Genomic DNA, 20,449 nt, shown 5'->3' on the forward strand with positions numbered 1-20,449 from the left:
CAGCTTCACCCAGAATTCCTGGAGATGCTGCCTTATATATAGTGAATTAGTGACGCCCTCTAGTGTTTGATTTACACATAGATTCCATGTATAATATCTATCATTACAACAATGACTGGACAATCTGCTTTTGTGATGTTGATTGAAGGATAAATGTTGGCTGGGATGCCAGCGTAGAGCTCCTGTGCGCTTCTTCGATACAGTGCCATGGGAACTTCTACATCCAGCCAAGAGAGCAGTCGGGGGCCCCAGTTTAATATTCCATTGGAAAACTGGCACCTCTGGCAGTGCAGCACTCTTCCGGCGCTGCGCCTCATTGTCGGCCTTGATTTATGTGCTCAGGTCCTGGGTTTGGGACTTGAAGCCACAACCTTGCTGCTCAGAGTCGAAACTATTGCCAACTGAGTCCCAGCTGGCAACTGAGATTTGTGAAAAGTCCAATGCAAATTATTTATTTGCCTCTTCTATTTACAACAGCAATACACTTGCGTTTTCTCATTGCGTATTGTTATTCAGCATAGCCCTCAATTAATTGACTATGCCCTAGTGGGGACACTTGATGCAGGATAATTGTGATATTACTGTGATGTGGTTTTCCGGGAGCTTGTTGCTGCAGACTGGAGGCTTGTAAATTCCACCGTGGTGCCCAAATTGTTTTAAACGTATTTGTAACATCAGCTGAATATGATCAAAAGTTCAAGGCATGCAAAAGTGTTATATGTTTGACAGAAAAGAAGTATTAATCAGTAGGGGGTGGTGACAGCTCTGGCTTGATTGCTGGAAGTTGCATTGACTGTCAATGGGAAACGGTTGTTTTAAATGCAACACTTTTATTGTTCAGGCTCTACCTCAGGGAGAAGAGAGTGCTAATTATTAATTACATAGGTGGTTGGGTTATGATGTGTTAACTACCTATGAGTAGCGATTATTTTTATCATCACCGTAGGTAGTTGTCACTTAACTGGTGGGTATCATGTAGCATATTCCAGGAACCACCCACAGAGTGCTCCTGCTTTAGTGGATGCACAGAGGGACTGTAACAAATAAAAGGGCAATTTTCGATCTAACTCTTGAGCAGTAACACAAAAGACGATGTAATAAAGCAGGCATGGTGGGTGTACTCAGTTTTAATTCTATACCATGATAGGGCAAGCCTGAGGCAGTAATGCTTGCTGAGGTTGTGAATGTCTTTCATATTCATGAATGAAAAAAACACAGCAATGCCATTAGAGGTGCGATGTTATTATAAATATACATCGGTTGATGCAAGCAACAGTCTTTGGAGATTGGTAAGTTATTACAATAAGGATCCTGTTCCGTATTTTCCCTTGGCGAAGAAGTGAGTGTGAGCAACATAGCAAGGAATCTTAGTTATTCCCCATGTCTGAGCTTCAAGTAACTTCAAAGTGTTTTGAATGTTCTGCAGTATTTGAATGCTGGTTAAATCCGTTTCCTTAAGACACACCAGCCACTTTTAATTCAATCTCAGATCTGCAACGGGGTCACGTTGTGTGCCTGTTGATGACATGGACATGGGCACTGATAACGCATTGAAGACGAGTCGGATTTTTTACGTCACGCAAGGGACAGTCTTGCCTCTGTTTTTTCCCTCTGGTGGTTTAGTGCGTACCCATGGTTCAATCAACTTTCCCAGCAGTTTCGAGACAAATAGGGTGTGGTGGCTGGGAGGGGAGGTGGGCGGGGGAGGTCTGGGGATAGGGGGGGGGGGGGGTACACAGCCTCAGGACACCCCCCTCACTTCACCCAACTTGTCTCTTTCAGGGTCCTCGAACACTCCTCATCCCACCTATTATTAGCAAGCCCCCCACCCCCCCCCCCGCGCCGAGCCCAACAACCGGCACGGGCAACCTGGGCACAGGGTACCTGGCTGGCAGTGCGGCCCATTCACCCTGGCAGTGCCAGGCTGGCCGTGCCCAGGTGCCAGAGGGAATGCCAAGAGCAATGCCAGTTCCAGCCCACCCGGGGGTCACAACAGCTCAACGAGACACCCCCGAGAGGTATCGTCCGACTTTGTGAACCGATATCAATCGACACCCGTTGAGGGTGAGACCAGTGAATCCCAGGCCCGGGTGAATTGGGCGATTGCATATTTAAAGGAGCCTAATGTATCATTGAAATATGTGAGCCTGGATCCCACCCGGCGAGATTGAGATTGCGATGCAGATCCCATTGAATGGCGGAGAATACTCGATGGGCTGAATGGCCTACTTCTGCTCCTATACCTTATGATCCTTTTTCTCCAGCAGTTTACTCGGACAATTCGGCTTGATTCATCTAGGGCTTAGGAAGATAGTGTCAATATCTTGAGTTGGGGAGATATTGAGGGAGGTGAGGGGGGGGGGGGGGGTAAATGGGACTGGGACTGAAGTGCCGAGAGGGTGGATGAAGCGAGCTTAGAGTTGCCAACCCTTCCTGAATGGAGGGCAGTCCACTGAAATCGGCATCAATCTCCCGGTGTTTATTGGAAGCAATCTGGGCAATTTTAAAACGTGATTTTAGACAAATAAATTATAATTCATACACAGGAACTCAACATTCATAGTAAAACGGTGATCTGATTGGAGACTTGGCAGTGTGATGATGCAAACCATCAACTGGCACAGAGCATGTGTACTGCGCTCCTGAACGTCATTGCCGGTTCTGTTCTGCTGACTCAAGGTGAGGAGGTAAGCGGAAGCAGCACTGGGCTGTTGGCTAGAAAGATTACAAAGCTAAGCTTAAAGAGCTTTGTTCCCACTGAGACTCAAGGTAAAAGGGGCTTTGATTTTCATAGAATTCCTACACTGCAGAAGGAGGCCCATCGAGTCCTGCACTGGCCTCTGAAAGAGCACCCTACCTAGGCCTACTCGCCCGCCCTAGAGCCACTCACCCGCCCTAGACCCACTCGCCCGCCCTCGACTCATAATCCCACTTAATGTCTTTCGGGCACTAAGGGGCAATTCAGTCTGGCCAGACCACCTAGCTTGTACATCTTTGGACTTTGGGAGGAAACGGGAGCACCCGGAGGAAACACACGCAGACACGGGGAGAACGTGCAAACTCCACACAGTCACCCTAGGCCGGAATTGAACCCGGGTCCCTGGCGCTGTGAGGCAGCAGTGTGAGCCACTGTGCTGCCGTGCCAAGCTGATTTTTTTTCTCGTGAGAATATGCAGGAAATTTTAGCTGGTATAAAACTGGATTTTCATTGGATTTGCTAGAGGTCTCGTTATGTTTTCCTTTCTCATACTCCCTTAGAATCCACTAGAACCACGCCAGTGGCTTTCTGTGATGCCATCTGCGCCGATATCGCCTGGAAATTTGCCAGCCAGAACTGTAAATACCAAACGAGTTTAATGAGCCAAATTATCTTTTTTTTAAATCTTGATTTTCGCCCATTCACGAAGGTGATGTTCGTTGTCCCACAGCAACACAGGGTCAGCAACACTCCATAAGCTGGCAGAGGACAAGATTTCTATCATCACTGGGTACTCAGGAAAGGTGCCCGTGTTCCCTGTGGATCTGAGGGATGGCCCACTGTGTTTGCATAAGGGATGTCGGAAAAATCAAATATCCTTCAGGACCTTTGTGAACATGCAAATTTCAGGGTCTGAAATTGGTCCTCATGAAGATCTCTTGTGATTTACGGAAATGAACTGGGCTCTTTGAGGTCCTGCACAATTAATCCGATCGTTCTCTCGGTCAGTATGCAATTTGGCATTTAGCTGACTAAGCCTCAAGAGCTGGACTCCCCTCCCTGAACCCCTAATTCTCCTCCTTCATGATGCCCCCTAAAATCTTTTTCTCTAACCAAGCAGCTGCCCCGATCACTCTTGATGTGGATCAGTGTAAAACATTGTCCGCTAACACAACTGTGGAACAACTGGGGAGTTTTATTATGTTAATGACTCTAATATAAGCGCAAGTCTTTGACTTGGCATAATATGTGGTCAGCGCTGTAGCACGGTGGTTAGCACAATTGCTTCACAGCTACAGGGTCCCAGGTTCGATTCCCGGTTTGGGTCACCGTCTGTGTGGAATCTGCACGTTCTCCCCGTGTCTGCATGAGTTTCCTCAGGGTGCTCCGGTCTCCTCCCACAGTCCAAAGATGTGCAGGTTAGGTGGATTGGCCATGATAAATTGCCCATAGTGTCCTAAAAAGATTAGGTGAGGTTACTGGGTTACAGGGATAGGGTGGAGGTGTGGGCTTCAATAGGGTGCTCTTTCCAAGGGCAGGTGCAGACTCGATGGGCCGAATGGCTTCCTTACGCGCTGTAAATTCTAGGATTCTATGAAGTCGAGTTTTCAGAATGAGCTGAATTCTAATCTGCACCAGAACAAGATGGGGGTGGGGATTGAGTCTCACACTAGATTCACAGTACTGCCCCCTGAGGCAATGGTGTCAAGGCATCTTTCCTGGTGCATGTCATAATATATACCAATATATCATGGTGCAGACACACGCAGGGACCAATCAACATGTACAAACACTGCAGCCAATCACCAGTTAGAATACACACACTATAAAGGCAGAGGGCACCACGGTTCCCGCTCATTCTGGGTGCTGCCTCTGAGTGTAACAGGAACTTATTCAGCCCAGCACGGACTCACACCACGTGCTGAGAGAATCAACTGGTTCGGACAAGGCTCTACTAGTTCAAGTTAGCATCATTTAGACCCACAGTCATCGTGTGTTAGTTAGTTAGAAGTAGTTAATAAAATTGAGTTGAACCTTCATCTGTGTTGGAAGTGTCTGTTCATCTCTCAAGCCTACACAAGCCAACACAACAGTGCAGTGATCCAGAGACTCAGGGGAATGCTTTGGGGTCCATCTTTAAAGGTGGCGCTGGGCTTTGCCGGCCCTATCAGGCCCCGCCCGAGTGACAGCCTGAGGCCACTCATCCCCTTTCTCTCAGATAATCCAAACTAAAAACTCGGCTGTGCAGCTGGGGAGCTACAGGCCGGTTTTCAGCCAGAGCCTGACATTCCAAAGAAATATGGTAAAAATCCGGAATAACATGTGCTTGAGGAGGACAGAGAAGAGAGGATAAGAGAAATTGGTACCTGTAAAAGGTTCTTCCGGAAAGCAGTGAGGAAGGTCCTAACGATTAGGAACCATCATTTTACAATGAGCTCTGTGTGTTCAAAAAAATGTTAACAGCCCCTTTTAATGGATGCAATTAGTTCAAGATTTTTGTTTCATCAGATTGGTTTAATTACTTTGCAATTAAAATTGCCTACAGTGGAAGAATAGAATGAGCAGTTTGGAAGCAGATTTCCCAGGACAGTTCTCGTTAAGTTAGACTGCCCGGCTTACAGTACGAAGGCTGGTTCAGCTTTTCAGGATACATTCTGATCAAGCCAGTGATAACCTCAACCAACTTTAATCCTGAATGCTTCGCAGCAGGGTTTCCACCTAAGCTTTCTCTAATGCTTCCCACTCCAAACTTTAGCAAGCCCATTTTCCTAATTGTCTTAATTTTCTTACTGTTCAGAGCTTTTGACAGGGAGCGGCCACACCTTACTTCAGCTGAACGCTTTATTTGTGCTGTACGGAATATCCATTGCTGCATTTTGTTGGTTCTTAGATGTGGTTCTCTACCTGGGAATCTGTTTCAAATGTTGATCACCCTGCATGTGGTCAAGAACTTTGATATTCGTCTTCAATTACCCTCTGCTGTTTGAACCAGTTTACCCTTTAACAATGACAACACAGCGGTTAGCACTGCTACCTAACGGCGTCAGGGATCCGGGTTCAACTCCAGCCTCAGGTGTCTGTCTGTGTGGAGTTGCACGTTCTCTCCGTGTGTGCGTGGGTTTCCTCCGGGTGCTCCGGTTTCCTCCCACAAGTCCAAAGATGTGCAGGTTAGGTTTATTGGCCATGCTAAATTGCCCCTTAGTGTCTAAAGGTGTGCAGGTTAGGTGGATTGGGGTGGGATTATGATATTTAATAATATAGAATCCCTACAGTGCAGAAGGAGGCCATTTGGCCCATCTGCATGAACCCTCTGAAAGAGCACCTTTCCCAGGCCCATTACCCATCACCCCACCTAACTTGCACACCTTGGGACTGTGGGAGGAAATTGGAGCACCCGGAGGAATCCCAATACCCCTGGATAGTGATACGGAGAGTAAAGGCTCTCAACCCTGAGCAGGTTGTTTTTGTTTAAGGAGTGTCTGAGACCTCCGTCTACTCTTACTGTTTGCCTTCTCAAGTGTTCATGAGCTGTGTATGAGCAAATGCTCTTCTTGGAGAAATGAAATCGACACACGCCTGTAAGCCTCATTCACCTGAGGAAGGAGCAGTGCTCCGAAAGCTAGTGTTTGAAACAAACCTGTTGGACTTTAACCTGGTGTTGTAAGACTTCTTACTGTGCTCACCCCAGTCCAACGCTGGCATCTCCACAGCATGTAAGGGGAAAGGGGAACCTGATGATACTGTTGGATGGCAAACACAAACCAAGGCTCTTTCTCTCCACAGCACCTCCAAAACCTTTGGTCCTCTCCCCACCCACCCTCACCTCCAATGTCAAGTGCAAATAACCTGATGCATCTCGCTGTCTCCGAGTTTCAGTCTCCTACAGCACCTCCCAAACTGGCAACCTCAACCACCGAGAAGGACAATGTCAGTAGATGCATGGGAACACCACCAACTGCAAGATTCCCTCCAACTCACAGACCAGACTTGCGACTACATCCTCGTTCCGTCATTTGTCACTGGGCCAGAATCCTGGAATTTCTTCCCTCACAGCACTCCAGACGGTTCAAGAGAGCAGATCATCACCAGCTTCTTGCGGACGATTTGGGATGGGTAACAAACGCCGGCCTCGCCAGCGATGCCCCTATCCCAGGAATGAATTTTTAAAAACTTCCTCCAACCCCATGGCTTAAATGAAGTTCAAGGTCGAGGGCACCAGGTGAATGGGAACATCACCGCCTCATAAGTCCCTTCAAAGTCACACATTGTCCTGGCTTGGAAATATATCGCCGCTCCCTCACTGTCACAAGTCAAAAATGAGAACTCCCTCCCTAACATCAGTGTGGGAGTACCTACACCACACGGACTGCAGTAGTTCAAGGGTGTCCCACCGATGGACCTTTTTTATTGCTTCCCTGCCCCTCTGTTCAACCCACATTATTTCAGCTACTTCATTCTTTCCTTCACCTTTCTGCTTTCTTCCTCCTTTGAAAGCATCCTCTGAACCCACCCGTCAATCCAAAATATAGATCACCCCTTCCTGGTCTCGCTGTCTCTGGGGTAACATTCCTTTGTGAAAGAATAGAGCTGGAAATACAATGCGTTAAGAGAATTCAGACATAAATAGGGAGTTATCAGATTAAAAAGAGCGATTGTCCCGTGAAGTAAGGATTAAAAATTAAAAGCAGAGGCCATTTGTTGGCCAAAGGTTTCAAAGTTTACAACGATTTCTGGGCATAACTGTGTGCTCAAAGACAACGACATCCTCTGGCATATTCTCCAACACAAGGCCATTCTGAAAAAAACTCTTTACATCACCTCAACAAGGTGTTGATAAAATAATAATAATAATAACCTTTTATTGTCGCGAGTATGAAGTTACTGTGAAAAGCCCCCAGTTGCTACATTCCGGTGCCTGTTCGGGTAAGCTGGCACGGGAATTGAACCCACGCTCTTGGCCTTGTTCTGCATCACAAACCAGCTGTCTAGCCCACTGAGCTAAATCAGCCCTGCGTAGTATCATACTACAATCTAACAATGGACAACCTTAAGGAATGACCCTAAATAAAAGGCTCACATCACCAGGTTAAAGTCTAACATGTTTATTTGAAATCACAAGCTTTCGGAGCACTGCTCCTTCATCACGTGAAGTGGAGGCAGGTTCACAATCATAGCATATATAGGAGAGACACAATGGCAAGATCATTACAGATTGGAATGTAAAGAATGGTTAGAATGTGAGTCTTTACAGGTAAACAAGTCTTTACAGGAACACACAGTGTGAGTGGAGCGTTTGATAATCACATGTAATCGAGGTATGGATTGTCTCAAGACAGGACAGTTAGTAGGATTCTGCAATCCCGGACGGTATGGTGGGGATTACATGAAGCTGAGATCCCGGGATCACGCTGCTTGTTCCTGTTTACTTGTTTACTTGTAAAGACTTCTGCATCCTAACTTAAACACCCGGGTGGGATTTTCCCAGCCCTGGGCCGGGCCAGAGAATCCTCATGACCGGGCCACACTGCCCCAATGCCAACAGGCGATTCGTCGCAGAGCGGAGAATGGGCACCATTGGCACCAGCGTGGTTGGCGCGGCGCCGGTCGGTGCCGCTCTATGCGGCCGACCCGCCGATTCTCCGGCCCGGATGGGCCAAGCGGCCGTAAGAAAAAACCGAGTCCCGCTGGCGCCGTTCTAACCTGCTCTGAGCCGGTGGGACCTCGGTGTTGAAGGGTCGGGTGGCGGCCTGTGGGGGGGGGGGGGGGGGGGGGAGGGGAGGGGTGGTCCGACCCCGGGGGGAGGAGGGGGCTTCTGATGTGGCCTGGCCCGCGATCGGCGCCCACCAATCGGTGGGCCGGCCTCTCTGGCTGGGGGCCTCCTTTCCTACGCTCCGGCCCCTGTAGTCCTGCGCCATGTTGCATCGGAGCCGGCGTGTTGACGGAGGCCACTGCGCATGCGCGCATTCGCGCCGGGATCGGCAGCTGGAGCGGCGCGAACTGCTCCAGTGCTGTGCTGACCTACTGTAGGGGCCAGAATTAGTCCTGCCAATGGCCTGTTCACGCCGTCGTAAAACACGATAGCGTTTATGACGGCGTGGACACTCTGCCGCGGGATTAGAGAATCCCGCCCCCCCACCTCTGTACACTCTTCAGTGGAGCGGTACATTGTTGGGGAATATACGCAGACTCTTATAATATTGTTATAATCTGGCTAAAACCTGTTAGGCTTGTTGGACAGTGGTAATATTCCCTGGTGGTTCCTTTCCTTCAGGGAGAGTTAGATCGGTTCTTCAGACCCATTGAAGTGTCTATGACACCCGTCTTTCTCAACCTTCAGTGAGACTAATCATCCGAGATGTACATCTGATCTGGAATGGTCCCACAAAAGGAGGTAGGATTATAATCCACTTCATCTTTTCTTGTCTATTAATACCTGTGCACAGCTTTGGGAGTTTCTTTGAATGCACATTCTTGTTGTTCACTTGGCAATTGATTGACACCAATGATTATCAGGGCCCTCACACCAACCATCTCAGTTCTCACAGGATTTGTAGCCCGTTGGGTTAGAGGTGTAGCACTTGTGGAGCTGCACACAAATATAAATCAGAACCTGCAGGAGAGGGTGGTGAAAGCCTTCTCTTCACTTGGGGAATAGGCAGAGGACATGAAAGCTGGTTAGCTCTCTCAGAATGTTCACCTGAGAGCGATGGGCTGAATGGCCTCCTTCAGAGATGGAAATGCTTTGTTAATAGAAATGCGGCACGGTGGTGCAGCGGTTAGCACTGCTGCCTCATGGCGCCGAGGACCCGGGTTCGATCCCGGTCCTGGGTCACCGTCCGTGTGGAGTTTGCACGTTCTCCCCGTGTCTGCGTGGGTCTCACCCCCACAACCCAAAGATGTGCAGGGTAGATGGATTGGCCACGCTAAATTGCATGTTAATTAGAAAAAAATAATTGGGTACTCTAAATTTATTTTTTTAAATGGTCACCATAACAATGACCAATGCAATTGAATTAAGGGCAGGATTTTTTATTAGGGATCAGGATCCCATTGTCAGGAATAATTCTGGATCCTGACCTCGTAATAGTCAGCCGACATAGTTTTTAAAAAATAAATTTAGAGTACCCAATTATTTTATTTCCCAATTAAGGGGCAATTTAGCACGGCCAACCCACCTACCCTGCACATCTTTGGGCTGTGGGAGTGAAACCCACGCAGACACGGGGAGAATGTGCAAACTCCGCACGGACAGTGACCCAGGGCCGGGATTCGAACCCAGGTCCTCAGCGCCATAGGCAGCAATGCTAACCACTGTGCCACCGTGCTGCACCCGCCGACATAGTTTTGGCAGGACTGGTCAACTGGTGACCGAGGTGGTGGTGGAGGGGTGTGTGAATGAGTATCATTGCCAGACAATTAAACATGGCAGATCGGCTCTTGATGTTGTAGGGCCAATAAGGAGGGATTTCAGCATCAAAGAATTGCATCCTGACATTGCGGGTAAGGGAGAGGATGCCTCCATCTTGAGACCCCCCTCTCCGCAACCTTTTACAAAAAGTGAAGAAAATAGATGGCCACAGCTGCCAACATTGTGGGGGGTGGGGGAGGGGGGGGTGGGGGGGAGGGGGGGGGGGGGGTGCAACCAGCTCTGGCTACAGAAGCATAAATTACCCTCGAGGCCACCTCCAGGCATCAACTATAACATCCTCAATTGATTTTTATAAGTTAGCCACCACACGTAGGCCGGATGGCCATCCAGCTCCTGATCGGGACTCCTGAGACAGGGGTTTAAGCCCCTTCCCACTCGGCGACCTCCTACCAATGGGAAATTAAACAGCTGAGCACGTCCGCCGATGGGAGTCACAAGGTGGCAGGGCTGTGAAATCCTGGCCCAGGAAATGAGCCGTGGGTTGGGATGGTGGTGTGGGGCCTTCATGCTGGCTGGCGTCAAGAAATTTGACACATGCCCACCTCCTTTCCTGCTGTTGCCTTCTCTCCTTTTACTCTGTCCTTTCTCGGGCTCTGTTCCAATTATGGCAATCAGTGAATCTGCCCTTCTTTCTATGTTGTCTATGTCCTAATGCTTCGAGTCGCCAGTTATCAAACGATACCACCACAAGTTTCAACCGGTTATCGATCAAAGAGCCAAACACCAGTTAGTTAGTTCAAGGTCAAGGATACTTTATTTACACACAATTAGTTATGCGACATAAACACTAGTTAACTACACCTATCGACTAAGACAACCTGTACTTAACTTCGAGCACCTGGCTTAGGTCAGAGAAACAGTGGCTGCTGTTCGATTCTGGATCTATCGAGTCCGAAGGAGTAACTGCTGCTCAGCTGGGCTCATCCGTCTGGTAGCGAGCGTTGAACTTGGACTTGCTTCTGGTGTTGCTGCAATTGGAGATGGCCGTGACCGGGGTACAAGATCCAAGAGAGGGCGAATATGTGGCGAACTCTTCTTCTTATAATTTGGGGTTTTCGGACTCTTTTGGGGGTCCTTCGGTTTGGGCTTTACTAATTGGGTGATCCCTGATCACTCCGTTCGATTCCTAACCAGGAAGTGGGCGGGGATCTGGATGGCTACGGTCACTGACCCCGTTGTTTGCGTTTCCCTTGAGCAGGGAGTGGTGCCGAAATGTCTGGGACTGTATCGGTTTTTCGAGTACCAGTCCTTTGTTTTGGTGAAATGCTAATCGGCCCCATTAAAATGCTAATTGGTTGGAGTTTCGATACCGTCTGGACTTCTTGCTTGCAAATATACATTTCAGGCTCTGAGCCTGCCCAAGTCTTGGCTTGTCCATTTTACCCACTCGGCTTTGCGAGTTTCCCTGTACCTTATTGGACGTGACCATCCCAGACGGCTACACTGCCCCCCCCCCCCCCCCCCCCCATTGGCACCAAAGTCCTGCCCTAAGTTCTGCAATGCTTCCATCTCTGATTGTTCTCATGAACAAACATTCATTGCAAAAGAGAAACATGCACCCATTTTCAAAAATTAATTTGCTCCCAGTTGCTTACAGCAGTGCTCAGGAGATTAGTCTTTTAGTATACGATTGGAGATTCTAGGACAATCCTAGAGATTTGGCACTTTGAGGAATACAGTTACCGTGAAACGAATTAGGTTTTACCTCCCATTTCCGATGGGAGGTATTGAAGGTTCTTCACCATTTCCATATCTACAGCAGAGTAAAGGTAACTGGAAATCAGCCCCTGGATAATGAGCACAGATAATGAATAAATATGTGAACGAGCTGGGAGATGTCAGCTAATAAACTGAATGAAAATGCTCTCAATCCCAGACAAAAAAGTGCCAGATAAAAATAAATCCCGCAGAGACAGAAACTCACCAATCCCGAAAACACCAACTGACCCAGAGGACACCAGGATATAACTCGGAGCAGATTTTAAAGGCAAGGAATCAATTAACTGATCCAGTTGAGCACAGGTAGGAGCCGATCTGATCAATTATTTAAATAACAATCCAATTAAATTGAATTGAATAATTAATAACTCTGGCTACAGGACAAAGCAGATCAGTGAGAGACATTGCAGTTGGAAAGTAAATACTCCTAAGTGGAAATAGCTCAATTTTAGTAGGTATTTAGCGTTCTGTACATAGAAGCGGGGCAGGATTTGTTATAATGGTTCATGGAGCAAAACTTCTGACAGTAGAAACAGGCATTCACAGCTCTCACAGCAGCATGAATCATTCATTGGCTCCATACCATTGTTCCACTGCTCAATGCAAAGGGAAGCCATTCTCCCTCGCAGCATCTCTCTGCTACTGTGGTGAAGGGTAACACCAATAAAATGCTAACAAAATCATGGTTATTGGCTCTTTAGTGATAAGCATACTTACACCGCATATTTAACCTGGCATTAAGATAGATGTAACAAAGGCCATCACTCTCGCTCTGATTTTATTCCCCCCTTAAGTGTGTCAGCTTGCGGCTCAGTTGGTGGCCCACTCACGTCAGATTGGCAAGCCTTTTGGTTTCAGGTCTCGCCCCAGCGGCACAACGATCCAGTGAGATACTGGGGGAGTGCGGCACCACTGGAGGTGCCGTCTTTCAGGAAAAGATATCAAACTGAGGCCCCACCTTCCTGGTCAGGTGGATGCAAAAGAACACGGCACTTGAGGAGCAGGGGGGTTTATCCCTAGCATCCTGGCTAACATTTATCCCTCAATTTATCCCTGAAAAAGACATGACAGATGTTGAGATCAGGGATAGGTGTGTGAACTCTCTTGAGAACATCAATATATCAAAGGAGGAAGTGTCAAGTATCCTAAGTTGCTTTAAGGGTAGACAAGTCCTCGGGGCTGGCTGGGATCTATCCCAGGTTACTGCGAGAGGCAAGGGGAGAAATAGCTGGGGCCGTCACAGATATCTTCACATCCTCTTTGACCACAGGCGAGGTTCCAGAGGACTGCAGAATAGCCAACATCATTCCCTTGTTTAAGGAAGGAAGCAGGGACAACTCAGCAAATTGTAGGCCGGTGAGCCTGACATCAGTGGTGAGGAATCTTTTGGAAAATATACTGAGGGACAGGAAATATGCACATTTGGAGGAAAATGGACTCGTTAGTGACTGGCACCATGGTTTTGTAAAGGGAAGGTCATGTCTCACCAACTTGATTGAGTTTTTTGAAGAGGTAACAAAGAAAATTGATGAGGGAAGGGTTGTGGATGTAGTTTATATGGACTTTAGTAAAGTGTTTGACAAGATCCCACATGGCAGACTGGTACAAAAACTAAAATCACATGGGATTCGGGGTGGGCTGGCTAGATGGATACAGAACTGGCTTTGTTATAGAAGACAGAGAGTAGTGGTGGAAGGGTGTTTTTCTGAATGGAGATCTGTAGCTAGTGGTGTTCCGCGGGGATCAGTGCTGGGACCTGTGCTGTTTGTAGTTTATATAAATGATCTGGAGGAAAATGTGGGTGGTCTGATTAGTAAGTTTGCGGAGTTGCAGATAGTGACGAGGATTGTCAGAGGATACAACAGGATATAGATACTTTGTCAACTTGGGTATAGAAATGGCAGATGGAGTTTAATCTGGACACATGCAAGGTGATGCATTTTGGAGGACCAAATCTGGGTATTGATGTGTTGGGCAGGCTGGGTCTATGTCGACTGCGTTTGATGCAGTGTAGCGAGAGACAGACTTCCACCACTTGATGAGATGCAACACGATTATATTTAACATCTAAACTATTATACATGTTCAACTGTGGGTTGACACTATGCTGACTTGACTGGAGACCTGATACTAGCCTAACCAGACTTACTAGCTACCACATGGTGTTTGCACTTGCTAGCTCGTGGACTCTGACTGTCTCAGAGGCTGGGTCCCGAGAGAGCGAGAAACCTAGTGCCCTCTGGCTTTATAGTGGCCATGTCCTGTCTGGTGATTGGCTGCTGTGTTCTGTGTGCTTACTGGTCATCCTGTGTGTCAATCACTGCCTGTCTGCACTCCATTGTATACATAGGTATATATTATGACAGGTATGAATTATAATGTAAATGGCAGAACCCTTAGGAACATTAACATACAGAGGGATGTGGATGTGCAGGTCCACAGTTCCCTAAAAGTGGCAACATAGGTGGCCAAGGTGATTAAGAAGGCTTATACCATGCTTGCCTTCAACAACCGGGGCATTGAGTACAAGAGTTGGGCAATTATGTTGCAGCTATATAAAATAATTGGCCGCATTTGGAGTACTGCGTGCAGTTCTGGTCACCACATTATCAGAAGGATGTGGAAGCTTTGGAGAGATTGCAAAGAAGGTTCACCAGGACAATGCCTTGTTTCGAGGGTGTTGGCTATGGGGAGCGGTTGAATAAACTTGGATTGTTTTCACTGGAAAGCCGGAGGCTGAGGGGAGACCTGATAGAGGTCTACAAAATTATGAGAGGCACAGATAGGATGGATAGTCAGAGGCTTTTTCCAAGGGTGGAAGTGTCAATTACAACTGGACACAGGTTCAAGGTGAGAGGGGAATGTTTAAGGGAGATGTGCGGGGTAGGTTTTACGCACAGAGAGTGGTGGATGCCTGGAACGTGCTGCCAGAGGATGTGGTGGAAGCAGCACATTAGCAACATTTAAGAGGCATCTGGATGGATACATGAATAGGGAAGAAATAGAGGGATATGGACCGAGTAAGGAGAGAAGGTTTTTTTTAGTTAGGGCATCATGATTAGCACAGGCTTGGAGGGCCGAAGGGCCTGTTCCTGTGCTGTACTTATCTTTGTTCTTCTTTGTTCTCAATCAACATAACAAAAACAGATAATCTGGTCATTATTGATGCACAATCAATGGACATGAAACGTAGGTGAAGTCCGAAACAAAAGGCTTTAATTAGCAAGAAGTGAGCCCGGCAGCAGACGTACAGGAAATGGCCTGGCTGCAGGGGAACACGGTTCTTATACCCTGCCTCGTGGGCGGAGCTACCTTACTCTTAGCCAATAGGAATATGGAGAGCACGATACTTGGGCCAATGGGCAGCGAGCCCTCTGCACCAATGGCAGCTCACACTCCCACTCGCTCCAGACAACTAAAAACTAGCAGACCTCCCGTGGCATTGCTGGTGCCGAGACACAAGATGGGCTGAAGTGTGAGAGCTAAAGTGTGACAGGAAGTAAGTGTAGTGTTTACAGGAAGTGCACCATGTAGTACAGATTCTGTGCCTGTAATTTTTCAATCGTTACCGTTGAAGCTTTTCTTATCTGACTCCAGCTTCTGTTTTGCCATGTGGCTAAAGGTGGGATAGACAGAGTCAGTGGATGGGAGGTAGGTTCGCGTGATGGACCAGGCTGGGTTCACCACTCTCTAATTCTACTGCAGAGTACTCAAATGCTGCAGACTTCCACTCCGCCAATGAACGCTAGCCATGCGCATAAAATTGCCACGTCCATGCTCTTATTTGTGTTTTTTTTAAATTTAAGTACCCAATTATTTTTCTTCCAATTAAGGGGTAATTTAGCGTGGCCAATCCCCCTAATCCTGCACATCTTTGGGTTGTGGGGGTGAAACCCACGCAGACACGGGGAGAATGTGCAAACGCCACACGGACAGTGACCCAGGGCCGGGATTCGAACCCGGGTCCTCAGTGCCGCAGTCCCAGTGCTAACCACTGCGCCACATGCCGCCCCCTCCAGGCTCTTATTTGAGGCTCTTATTCCAGGCTGCAGTTGAGGCATGGAGCATAGCGCGATGGTAACCCCCGTGGTGAAGTAAAGGCACCCCTTGCATTTCTCCTTAGTGAATTTCAAGCAGTAATAGTGGTTAACACAAAGTGCTCCCTGAGTACCTGCTATAGGTATGGTCTCCAGTGCAGTTCACCCTCTTCTCCCAGCTGCTCACACTCTCTCCTGCTTTCTTCGTTGCTCCCACATGGACCACATTCCTGTAGGTGGATCCAGCAGCTGGGCACTGCAGAGAAAGTATTTTGATGTCAAAGTCACCCCAGCAGAACAATAACCTGCAGCAGAATACGCACATCAGTTGTAGCATGCAAGCCTCACACCAATCTAGTTTGGACAAGTACCACATTCATTCATAATTACTGGGCCAGAATCCTGGAACTCCTGACCAAAAAGCACTGCGCTGGACCTTCACCAGCAACCGTTCAAGGTGAGCTCTCACCACCACCTTCTCAAGGGCTGTGTTACAAAACATGCTTTTTAGAAAATGAACTCGTGTTTTAGTGAGTTGAAAACCACTGAGTGAAGCGTAAAGAGAGAGAGTAAGTCAACATTTCTGAAACTTCAAACCACAGATTCCAGATGGCTGAATATTTGCATCACTGCACATGACAAATTCCAAAACCATTAAGAGGAACAGAGGAGCCAACCAATATGGGCAGCACAGTGGCACAGTGAGGCATTGCTGCCTATGGCGCTGAGGTCCCAGGTTCGAACCCCGGCCCTGGGTCACCTGCCGTGAGGAGTTTGCACATTCTCCCCGTGTCTGAGTGGGTTTCACCCCCACAACCCAAAGATGTGCAGGATAGGTGGATTGGCCACGCTAAATTGCCCCTTAATTGGAAAAAATAATTGGATACTCTAAATTTAAAAAAAAAAGAGGAGCCAACCGCTCTAGAAAATCCTAGCAGAGACAATTACCTTGAAGGAAAGTGGATGGTGCCATCTCCTAACCCATTGACAGAATCCTCAGACAATTATCTGGGTGGTGACTACTCATTAGATGTTATTAGCTCAGACAATGAATTCATCCAGCCATAATTTAACTGCTTCAAAACCATTCAGCTGGAATGGACTCGCTGTGACCATATTCGGGAATATGGGCAGTTGATGAGAGAGAGAGAGAAAGAGATCATGTGGCAAGCGAGTCAACTCACTTTTTTGTCTTAAGAGACTGTGTTCTCCAAACCCGAGACAGAAAGCCGAAGTGGGAAGTCCCAAGCGTGGGCCTCCTTCGCTCCCCACTTAACTTTTAAGGTCGGACCCTGCATGTTGTTCGACTATTCACGGGGTGCAGGCAGCGATTTTTAAAGAACCCTACCCAGCAACTGCAGCCTCCAGAAGAACAGACAAATGGTTTGTCTTGATCAATAAATCACCCTATTGCTGAAATTATATGGAGCACCGAGTCAGCCTGGAACTATCCAAGTCATCAATCTACAGGACTCGGATACCTTGAAAGTTTATCGGACACAATGGACGCATCCTTTTAAAAGATCTGCTGTGGTCAACGAGGAGTGGGAAAAGAGGGGATTCAATCTACCACACACACCCTGTCCCCCACTCACCTAAACCAACAGCAGTGACTGTCGTTACTACGCACAATAAATGCTGACCTGGCCAATGATGCCCACACCCAGTGAATGACTAGGTAATAAAAATGCCAAGAAAGACCAGGAGTGAACCAGAAGCCGAAAGGGATTAAACCAGAAACAAAACTTTATAACGTGGATGAGTCCTTTACAAACTAACAGCGAAGGTTTCCTGCGTCTTGTTACCCCCACGAGTTACTTAGTGCATTTTACCCAACTGCGAGTCAGGCACTGGGGCAGATCAATTTGGCAGCAATGTCCTACAAACATGGGACTTTTTTATTTAAAAAGGATAACTGGTTTTTAAATGATTTCTGTGCGCCCTCTGCACATCCATGACAAATGTGGCTGGTGGCACACTCAAAGTGCGCGATGGGCAGTGCCCACCGTATCGCACTCTTAGTTGTCCATTATCTATCTTTAAAACAATGGAATGGGTCTTCTGGGAACCCTAACGCACTCTTAGAGGAAGAAAAAAGACCATCTGGTCGATTTTCATCCTGCCCACACCCTAATAATTGGTTTAATTGGTGTTTTAGTCAATGCGGACTAATTAATTAAAGTTGGGAGTGTGGGAAATGGAGATGTGCAGTCATTACCGCAAGTATTACATTACTGTCAGTTTAGCACAGTGCGCAGTAAAATCACCATTCACTGCGTCACCCGGGGAAAAGTAATAAGATCTAAATAAGTGTTGGCTGGCGCAATACTCCCGAGAGAATATAATCCAGTTTTCTTTATCCTCAGTAACATTGCCCCACTCTGAAAGCAGGAACTCTGTGAGATCCGAATAAGAAACAGTGGAGATCAATCATTGCTAAAGTATTTCCAACCCAGTCAGGTGCATTGCATGTAGTCGGGAAACGTTTACCCCCATGCTCGTGGAAGGTACAAGGTTTATTCAAGCAGGCACGATGTGCAGCTCTATCGCTGTCTGATTGGCAGCTTAATTGACTCTGATTGGAAGAAATATGCAGTACAACAAAGTGTGATGTCTTCAAAAGGACCTGTAATTGTCGACCACTGTCTCGTCTTTTCAAGCTGCAGATTCCTGAGGGTCTGGTTTCAAAATCACCGATCATCCATTTACTTTTATTAGCTCTTGGGATATGAGCGACACTGGTAAGGCCAGCATTTATTGCCCATTCTGGTAGATGGTGCGAGCAGTCTTCTTGAGCCATTGCAGTCCACGTGGTGTAGGTACACCCACAATGCTTTCTCCTGCCATGTTTTGATAAACAGAATGGCTTGCTCGGCCATTTCAGAAAACAGTTAACATTTAATCACATTGCTATGGGCCTTGTAGTGTTTTGATTGTCCAGCTGCTCTGAGTTTGATTATGATAGTCTGGCAACCAATCTATGCTCACTGTGCTAGACTGGTTAAGCCTAGGTGTGGAGAGGGCACCACGGTGTTGCAGTGGTTAGCACTGCTGCTTCACGGCACCGAGGTCCCAGGTTCGATCCCGGCTCTGGGTCACTGTCTGTGTGGAGTTTGCACATTCTCCCCGTGTTTGCGTGGGTTTCAGCCCCGCAACACAAAGATGTGCAGGGTAAGTGGATTGGACAGCTCCGTAGCATTGTGAATAGCACAATTGCTTCACAGCTCTAGGGTCCCAGGTTTGATTACCAGCTTGGGTCACTATCTGTGCGGAGTCTGCGCATCCTCCCCGTGTGTGCGTGGGTTTCCTCCGTGTGCTCCGGTTTCCTCCCACAGTCCAAAGATGTGCAGGTTAGGTGGATTGGCCATGATAAATTGCCCTTAGTGTCCAAAATTTCCCTTAGTGTTGGGTGGGGTTACTGGGTTATGGGGATAGGCTGAAGGTGTTAACCTTGGGTAGGGTGCTCTTTCCAAGAGCCGGTGCAGACTCGATGGGCCAAATGGCCTCCTTCTGCACTGTAGATTCTATGATCAACATTATCATTGCCCCTTGATTGGAAAAAATTAATTGGGCACTCTAAATTTCTTTTTTAAAAAGCCGAGGTGTGAAGTCAGAGCAAAGTAAACAGACAGCACAGAAAGGCATGGAAACTGAGCTGTCAGAATGAGCGCGGGTATTTTGTGATTGCAAAGATTTTTAAAAACACGGTAAATAAAACCTGTTGCACACTTCGAAGCTCGTGTCTTTGTTGTATTACTCTGAGATATGTAAAATATATAACAAACTGGCAAAATACAATTTGGCTGAAGTAACCTGTAGGTCAGACCAGGTAAGGATAGCACATTGCCCCCCCCCCCTCCACCGACCCCCCACCCAAAAAAGGTGACAATAAAAGGTTATTATTATTATTGAGAGAGGTGATTTTTTCCGATGGGAGAGTGCTGGACCAATCGGGGGTGATGTTGAGAAGCACTTCTTCACACCCAGACCAATTGGACATCTGGAAGGCTCTCTCTCAGATATCCTTTGAGGCCGGGACAAATTAAAAATTCAAAACTGAGACTGGCAGATTTTTATTGGGCAAGGGTATTTAAAAAAAATAAATTTAGAGTACGTGTGGTGAATGTATAACATAAATTCACACTGTATATCACTGTGTCCCTGTGGGCTCCATCTGTGAGCCGTTGCACGGCTCTGCCCACAGGGGGAGATGAGGAGCATGTACAGGGCTCCGCCCTTGGCTCCGCCCATGGCTCCACCCACAACCGGAAGTGTAAAGTTCAGCGGTCTTGCGAGCCTGCCTTCAGTTCAGCTAGTCGCAGGCAGGCTCAGTTGTAAGTCGATTAAAGCCACAGTTTACTTCAACCCATGTCTCTGAGTGAATTGATGGTCACATCAGTACCCAATTCATTTTTTTCAATTAAGGGGCAATTTAGCGTGGCCAATCCACCTAGCCTGCACATCCTTTAGGTTGTGGAGGCAAAACCCACGCAGACACGGGGAGAATGTGCAAACTCCACACGGACAGTGACCCAGAATTGATCCTGGGACCTCGGCGCCGTGAGG

This window comes from Scyliorhinus canicula, chromosome 22, assembly GCF_902713615.1.
Source record: "Scyliorhinus canicula chromosome 22, sScyCan1.1, whole genome shotgun sequence".
NCBI lineage: Eukaryota > Metazoa > Chordata > Chondrichthyes > Carcharhiniformes > Scyliorhinidae > Scyliorhinus > Scyliorhinus canicula.